Source organism: Monopterus albus, unplaced genomic scaffold (assembly GCF_001952655.1).
Source record: "Monopterus albus unplaced genomic scaffold, M_albus_1.0 scaffold17.1, whole genome shotgun sequence".
NCBI lineage: Eukaryota > Metazoa > Chordata > Actinopteri > Synbranchiformes > Synbranchidae > Monopterus > Monopterus albus.
The window spans coordinates 4,464,552-4,472,448 of NW_018127897.1; the positions used below are offsets into that span (position 1 = coordinate 4,464,552).

Genomic DNA, 7,897 nt, shown 5'->3' on the forward strand with positions numbered 1-7,897 from the left:
GCACAATGTGTAAAGAGGCACTTATACTGGTTTAGAGGTAAAACGGAGACTTCAGTGAGTGGACTGCAGGCAAAGCGGTGAAGATGTCACATTTCTACAAGTCTGTATTCTGCTTGTTTAGCAGCTGTTTGATAAACCGATCATACCGTTTCTGTTACAGGCTGATTGTTGCACTTTTAGAAATGAATTTATGGATTGGTCCTTTGTATATTGACTACATTTTAATTTACTTTATTTTTGACCCCAAGCTGTCTACTTTTTGTGCCTGAAGGTGTGTATTTGTGTTATGATCAAAACGTAAAATGCATTATAACTCAAAGTTAGCATGAAATGGAAACAGAATAATACCACTTTCCCTATCAGTGACACAGACAGCTTTTGTTCTTCTGGTTAGATTTAGTGCTGACAGCACTGATGTGCACTTCACTTCTGATGGCAGCATGTTGTTTTTTCACTGGTTAAAATACAGTGTTACCATCTGTCTTCAGTCCTCTGTTGCCCTGTTGTACTGTTTTGTTAATAAAGGACCCTCCCTCACTGGTTCACAGGAATAAAGCAGCTGATTTCAGATCAGATTTGCTTTTAGATCCGGCATACCTGTACACGTACCCCTGGCACTGACTATTCCTGTTGCGTTCTCTTCCTCAGGCAATATATCTGTCCCTCAATATACTGTTAATAGTACACAAAATATTTGTCTCCTTACTGTTTGGATCCAAGATGTTTGCCTTGGCATTTGACTGACAAAATTAGAGTGCATGTTGATGAGTTTAACAGGGTTGTTGAGATCTGATCTGAGATCAGCTGTTTGAACAAAGAGTAAGTGCAGGGGATCGCATGTCATTCTGGTTTCAGTCAGTTCATGCCTCAGGACTGAACGTCCTTCTACTCCAGCCAATACTGTGAAAACAGGAGATGCAGAATGACAGTGGAAGGGTTTTAGATTTATTATTCATACGCATCATAAAATCTTAATGTTCCCATTTAGTCAGTGACCACTGACTGGGGAAAATGACTTTAAAATCAACATCTGGGTCAAATATTTTATTCGTTTTTGAGTTTGATATTGTTGCTATTTCAGTCTGGAGGTAAACTCAATAATTATGTAAGATGAAAAATATCAAAACTCAGCAGGATGTTTGATTTGTCAGTTTGAATTAGTATTTTGTTACCCCACCCCCCAATTCTCTTCTGTTTCTATATTCAGTGCCTTTTTTGGACAGTAGACTGTTCTGTAATTGGTATGTAGAAAATCTACATATGCCTTTTGTTGTTTTCATTTGTTGGATAAACCTTATGTTATTTTAAGGTGTGTTTTTACTGATATTCTATTTACAAGGGAATAAAAACTGATCATAAACCAGGCATTGTGTTTTGATGTGTTCTGCTCATGTCACCTACTTAACTGCTAATGTAAAACAAATATTTTAAAAATCTATTCCACCACCCATTAGTTTTAAGTATTTGAAGAATTGACTGGAGCTGTGCATGACTGTTCATTTTAGACCTGCTCGATTCAGCTCCATTTACCAAGTGAAGACCATGGGATTAGACTTAAATCTCTACAAACTAGCAAGCACATCTTCCAGCTATTACAACTCTACATGTACGTGTTCATTAGCGGTTGTGCCTTGGTGCCTTTAACCCTGAAAACTTGGTTTGAGATAGTTATCTTTTTCTTGAACATAAAATATTAAACTAAGCATTAGTCAAATGTATGTTTTGAAAGTAAAACTCAAGTTTAAATACACTGCTTCAGTAGGCGATATCACAGGTTAACACTCAGATTAGATTGAACTGCGTCATCACAATCATGCAGTTGCTTTGAGTCACAGTATTCAATTAGCTTTTGATGGAAAACACGTTAAATCCCGATTAATGCAGCAAATCTGTGACATCACTTTTTCCCCACTTTAAACAGCCACCCATTTAAAGTGGGGAAACACACAAATACAGAAATCTCTCCTGTGAAGTAATCAAGTCTTGAAACTTCAGATTTTGTGTTCATGCAGGACCCCATCGCTCATGGTAAAAAAGTTAGAAAATAAGTTATCCAAGTTTTTAATTTAAACTGTTAGTCCATATTTGTCACACAGCCTTAAATCGGGAGCATGACTAATTCATCTTCAGAATTTTATGTTAAAAGAATACACTAATATGGTTGATCAAAGTTGCAACTGGACACAATGATCCAACTTTTCTGAGCCTTCCACTGTTTCACTGTCTTCATAAAGGATGGAGTTTGTGAGATGACAAGTGGGGAAACAACTACTGACCCTGTATTTCAACAAACTCATCTCTGTGACAACTGAGCAAACACAGTCCTCTGATGAAGACCCCATGTGATACAGCTGTAAGCTTGAGAAAAAGCCAGTAAATAGACTTTGTAGGTCAGAATTGTTTTGCTATAATAAACAGCGATTTGATTAGCCAGGTTTTCTGAAATCTCTTGGACAAGTGACAGTGTTCATCTCCTCTCTTTATAAAATGTCCTTAGTAGATATTTACATATAGTCTCGTACAAATGAAAAACAACTTTCCTCTTTTCCCCCCCTTACCTGATTACTGCTGAGAGGATAAAAATAGAAAATTATAAATGCATTATAATACATATTTATTCTTTGGATTGCAGCATAGGATTACAGAAAACAGTTAATCAAAACCCAAACTTGTGCTCAATTTTTCTTTATGCAAGTCTTAATATGCGCATATATACACAGACATACAGTAGAACAATCCAATGGTGCACTCACACATACAAATGACACATCAAGACAAACCCACTCCACAGAATCAACAGTAGCAATGAGTGAAAATAATTAGTTAGGATGGTGGAGATGTAGTAATACTGTTGACCAGGCCGGGGCCACATTAAGCCTTTGTATGATTATTCAGATTTTGCTTCAGAAGAGCATGTGAATGGTTACAAGGACTGGAGGTGGGTTTTTTTTTGCAGGAATAACAAGGTTCTACCAAAACTCCCTGATTTAGCAAGCACCAGACCCTTCTCCTTAAGAGCCATTAGTCTTCCATTATTACAGCTCAAGTTAAATATGGCTGCTGGTACCTAGAAAGAAATATTGATAGCAACTGCCTTTAAAATGCACCAAGAGCAGCAGCTGGATCAAAACAGACCCAGCTATCACTGCCAAAAACTACCAAAAAATAAAAGGTTGCACACCTGCTAGATGACTATTGCATCACCTAACAGCCACATATTTGCTCGTCTATGTGGTTTATTCGAGTGTTTGAGAACACAGAAAATGAACTGGATGCACGTGGTTCACTAGTGAAGCAGGTACAATGCTTGTCATCTGAAAGGCCTCAGGGAAGAAGTTGGCACAGCACTCCAGACGACCAAGACCAAGCACAGAGGTGGTCAAAACTCACTCCTGTGGCAGGAACACGTCCAACACAACACTTGGTTTGATCTGATCCCTGGCAGGCTCACTACTGTAGGGCAGTGGTGGGTTGTTGTTCCACTGGCTATGATTTTCTGGTTGTACAGTGTGGAATGACTGCAGCCACCAGAGTGCGACACAATGGTCTTCCTTCGAATTTAAAAAGAGCAAACAAAACCTGACAGCTGCTGTAAGTATAGGGCTCACAACTAACTGATAAACTAGTTTAGAAGACTGGAGTATTTGATATCGTTTTAGTAGCAAACCAGAATGGGTTTATATGCGTTCAAAATGACAGTTTAGTGTTGAACATGTTTAGTTATAACTGGAATTATTCCTGCTAAATCCAGTCTGGCTCTGGGTTGAAGGCCACATTACAGAGGATGATGTGATGCTCCAGAGCAGTGATCCCATAGTTAGCACAGAGTTACAGGAAATACAATAGGATGTGAATGCATCAAACATATGAGACCAATTCTGGGAAATGAGAAGCCTTTATGACAAGAAACCAACCAAAATAAAACAAAAACATTGTTTGTCTGAAGATTCATACAGATAAAATGCAATGTGAATATGCTTGGACACAAATCAATAAAAATAAAACTAAAATGTGGTTCTGATGGTCAGTAAAATCACATAACACTGTTGTTGGCGTTGCTTTAGTCTCTACAGTGGTAGAAGTGGGGAGCACTGAAATGAAGTCCACTGTGATCTAAACAGTTACCAGTGCTAGATTTCTCTTTTTACAGTTCCTTATTGAAACGGCTGAACTTTTTCAGTCTAATACAATAATGCATTTATGATGCTGCAAACTGCATGGAGAGAAAAGACAGATGGTTCTGTTGTCGTTACTTACAGCTGCATTTGAGTTTAGCTGGGATGTCAGGTAAAATACCACCATCTTTTTACTTGAAAGGTAGTTGAGCAGTGAGTGAAGAAACAGAGCCAAAGGCTCAAAAGACTCAAAACTTAAACTGAAAGCAAAACCATATTTAGTACAGTTTAAAGAACTGGTAGGTTGAGAACCTACATATACTAGTTCCAGAAATGAACTCTTCAGCTCTCTCTGGAGACATCTGTGCAAATGAACTGAAGCACTGATATGAAAACTGTATGTTAGATACATGGTCACAAGGTTTCAGAGGCACAATAACATAAAGGAACATCCAGAAGCCTGATGTGATCTCAAACCCCTGAAACAGTGTCCAGGCGCAGACCGGGACGGGCAAGTCCACCAGAAGTTTACATTTATGAGGAGAGGAGGGAAAAGTAAGGTTCGTCACTCCCAGCCCAAAAATTAATTAGTAAAGTTGAAGCTGGCGGCCATTTCCCATCTTGTTAAGGACACAACCAAGTCAAAGCCAGGTCCACCCACAAAAACACACAATACAGTCGAAAACTCGAGTCCCTTCTGTCATCACCATCTAACTATTATGAAGCAACACTATTTAAAAGAGCCCGGCCTGCATGCCTTTCACCTGCGGACCAATGACTTGAAATGGCACCTACAATAATCAGCCAACCAATCAGAGAACTGCCGGGTTCTGTGCTTTAAGCCAGCCAGTAAATACACAGATAATGACTAGACTACAGGGATAGATTTTCTCATCTTCAAACTCAATGCAACACCAACATTACAGTTTCATCATTCCTATTTACAAAAAAAATAACAACAACAAAAAGAAAATCAATTTAAGGTGGTTTTTCACCCAGAGAGTTCAAACCAATTTCTACAAGGCCCACATGACAAAGTCCAGTTTGGTCACTGAACCAATGCACGGACTAGAGTCCCATTTGGGATAGAAAGAAAAAATTGAACTCTAGTATACAGGCAGATTTAAGAGTGTATGTTAGATGAATCATTTTATCTATTCACAGATACATTTACAATGCTAATAGCAGCAATTTTCAAGGAATCATTTGTGCAAGATGTATTAAAATAAAAGTTAATTTTCATGTGATAAAAGGCATGTGTATAAGCATTAAAAATAAATATAAAATTACACTTCTCGAATTAATAAGATGCTGAAAAAAAGGAATGAAAAAATCTCCTAGACAAGGCGAGTGTGTGTACTGTACATGTGCATACAGTAACCCAGAAAATGTAATGTAACCGTCATCATATCATCAGCCTGTAGCTCACTTTATGAGACTGAGGACAACTCAAACACTTTACACTGACCTTAGTCTAGTTCAATAAATGGGCACACGAGTGATTAAGTATGAGTTAGGAAATTTGCAAAAAAAAAAAAAAAAAAAAAAACGGATCAAAATCAAAATATGCTGAATTTTAGTGTAAGTGACTCTGGGCCAAGCTTCAAAAACACTAACGCCTACATCTCCCATAATGCAAGTCTATGATGTCTCGTTCAGGCTCTCTCCACCTGATATTTACCCATGTCTATCAGTCTGCACACTCGCAGTTTGTAACACACGGCTTCTGTTTTAAATTTGGAGTCTTTACGTAGTAGGTCTGGTGACATCGGATTTCAGAAAACTCCTCCAGAGCTTACATCTGGTTTTCACAGGCTGATGACGACAAGTAAACTAAAGTGCAGGTGTAAAAATGGCAGAGTGCTCCTTTAGCTTATGGAAAAATATCTAAAGCACACATGCTGCATGTCTGCATTCCCAGTGAACTGATGGTATACATAAAGTGTGAAACTGTGCTGTGGTGTAGCGCCCATGCGTTTCCATAAATTAACACACAGGAGTAAGGTATGCAATGTTTGAGTCCATCTGGAATGTTTCATAAGCAAATCCTTTAATAAAAATCTCTAAGGCTGCAACAAAATCCTGTATTTTCCTCACCAGACGTGTCAGGAACTTTCAGTCAGTCAAAACTGCTTCTGTGTTTAATACTTTCCCAAGACATACTGTACTTGAAGCCTGTTCTCCCAGCTGAGTCAAGATTTAAAAAAAAAAAAAAAAGATAATTTTAAAACACATCAAATGCATAGAAGCACATCAATTCTCTGCTCAAGTGTGAAATACCCACATCCATATCACTTTCTTTTCCTCAGCACACACACATGCCCGTTTCCATCAACACACTACCAAAGTAACAGTCCAAACAGCGCCTCCTGGTGTCCAGATGCCACTGATCACTGTACACTTGCTGTCACAGACATCCAGCCCACTCCCATAGAAAACATACTTTAGTTTAAGGCCATCAACAACTACCTTCACATTATCCCAGCAGCTTGAGGTAGGGCTGCAGCTGATAATTATTTTCATTTATCTGGAAAATGTCTTCTTGATTCAATTATTCATTATTGGTTTTATAAAATGTCAGAAAATTGTGGGAAAAAACTGCTCACAGCTAAAGCAGCAATTTTCATATTGCATGTTCAAAATGACTAACAGTCCAAAACTCACTGATATTCAGTTTTCTATCACCCAAGACAAAGATGTGCATCAAATCCTGATATTTGACAAGCTGGAACCAAAGAATGTTTGACGTTTTTGCTTCAAAAAAAAAAAACAAACAAAACAAAAACAAAAAAAACGATTAGTTCATTCATAAAATAGTTGCTGATTAATCTAGCAATTGAAAGAAAAATTTATTATTGCAGCTCTGTTAACACGTCATCTTCCTTTCTGCCCCTTTCACTATGTCATGACCACAGATGCCTTCTGTTCACATACAGAAGCTACCTATCCAATATCTCCAGTGCAAAATAGACCTTTAAAGCCTCCCACTACGAACAACTCGCTCCCATAGTGGCTTTAACATCAACACAGCTACAACAATCACTTTTTTGTGCACACAGAGAAACACTGTATAGCATTTACAAATGCACACACTCGCAATCTTCCCCACTGTTTTCCCTCTAAAGTCCCTGAGATCACCTCACACTTAGCACTTAACATAAACACATCTGGTAGAAACTAAATATGCAGACAAACAAATGCAAATGGAGCCATTGTGAAGGCACATTGTGGGAGGCCCTATCTTCAAGAGACAAGGAGTCCAGGAGAGAGAGACAAGTCTCAAACAAGTGTTGGTATGCAAACTAGACTGAGAAATGTCAGGGGAGTGGCAGCCGGAGCACGGAATTCTGGGACATACAATCTCAGGACTACCAGGGAGAAACGGCATATCCAGGGATGCAAACAGCCTGCTGTCCTAATATGACTGACACCATGTGATGTCTGTGTCACACCGACTCCAAATTTTAAAAAGTGTTTAAATGTTTTGATCTGTTTTTAGATCCTCATTCACAAGTAACAGGAAAAATAAATGGAGAATAAAAAATGTCAGCTTTTCACAACAGCGTGGTTATAAGTCAGAGGGCCAGAGATTGTCTTTTGGTCTTTTCCAATAGTTGTGACTATAGGGAAAATCAATCATTTTCAATAATAATAAACTGGAGAAACTAACAAATAGGAAAAAAGTGTTCTTTACTTAGTTACATTCCCATGTTCCTTTGTGCATGCACATACTGTCTTCCATCATTCAGTGCTAGAGTGTTAGGTATTTTTAGTCAGATAGA

General features: G+C 38.3%; 1 protein-coding gene across 2 annotated transcripts in view; it reads left to right on the plus strand.

The window, feature by feature from the left end:
• The window catches only part of LOC109955806 (homeobox-containing protein 1-like), a 23,529-nt gene extending 17,197 nt beyond the window's left edge, over positions 1-6,332 (plus strand). The window contains exon 11 of one of the 2 annotated variants that reach the window (XM_020592306.1): positions 2,235-6,332. The gene's annotated coding sequence lies outside the window, so the exon portion shown is untranslated. Of the gene's footprint in view, positions 1-160; positions 176-2,234 lie in introns of those variants that run through there. The other variant, XM_020592307.1, reaches the window with a different exon arrangement.
• Positions 6,333-7,897: the final 1,565 nt, after the last annotated feature.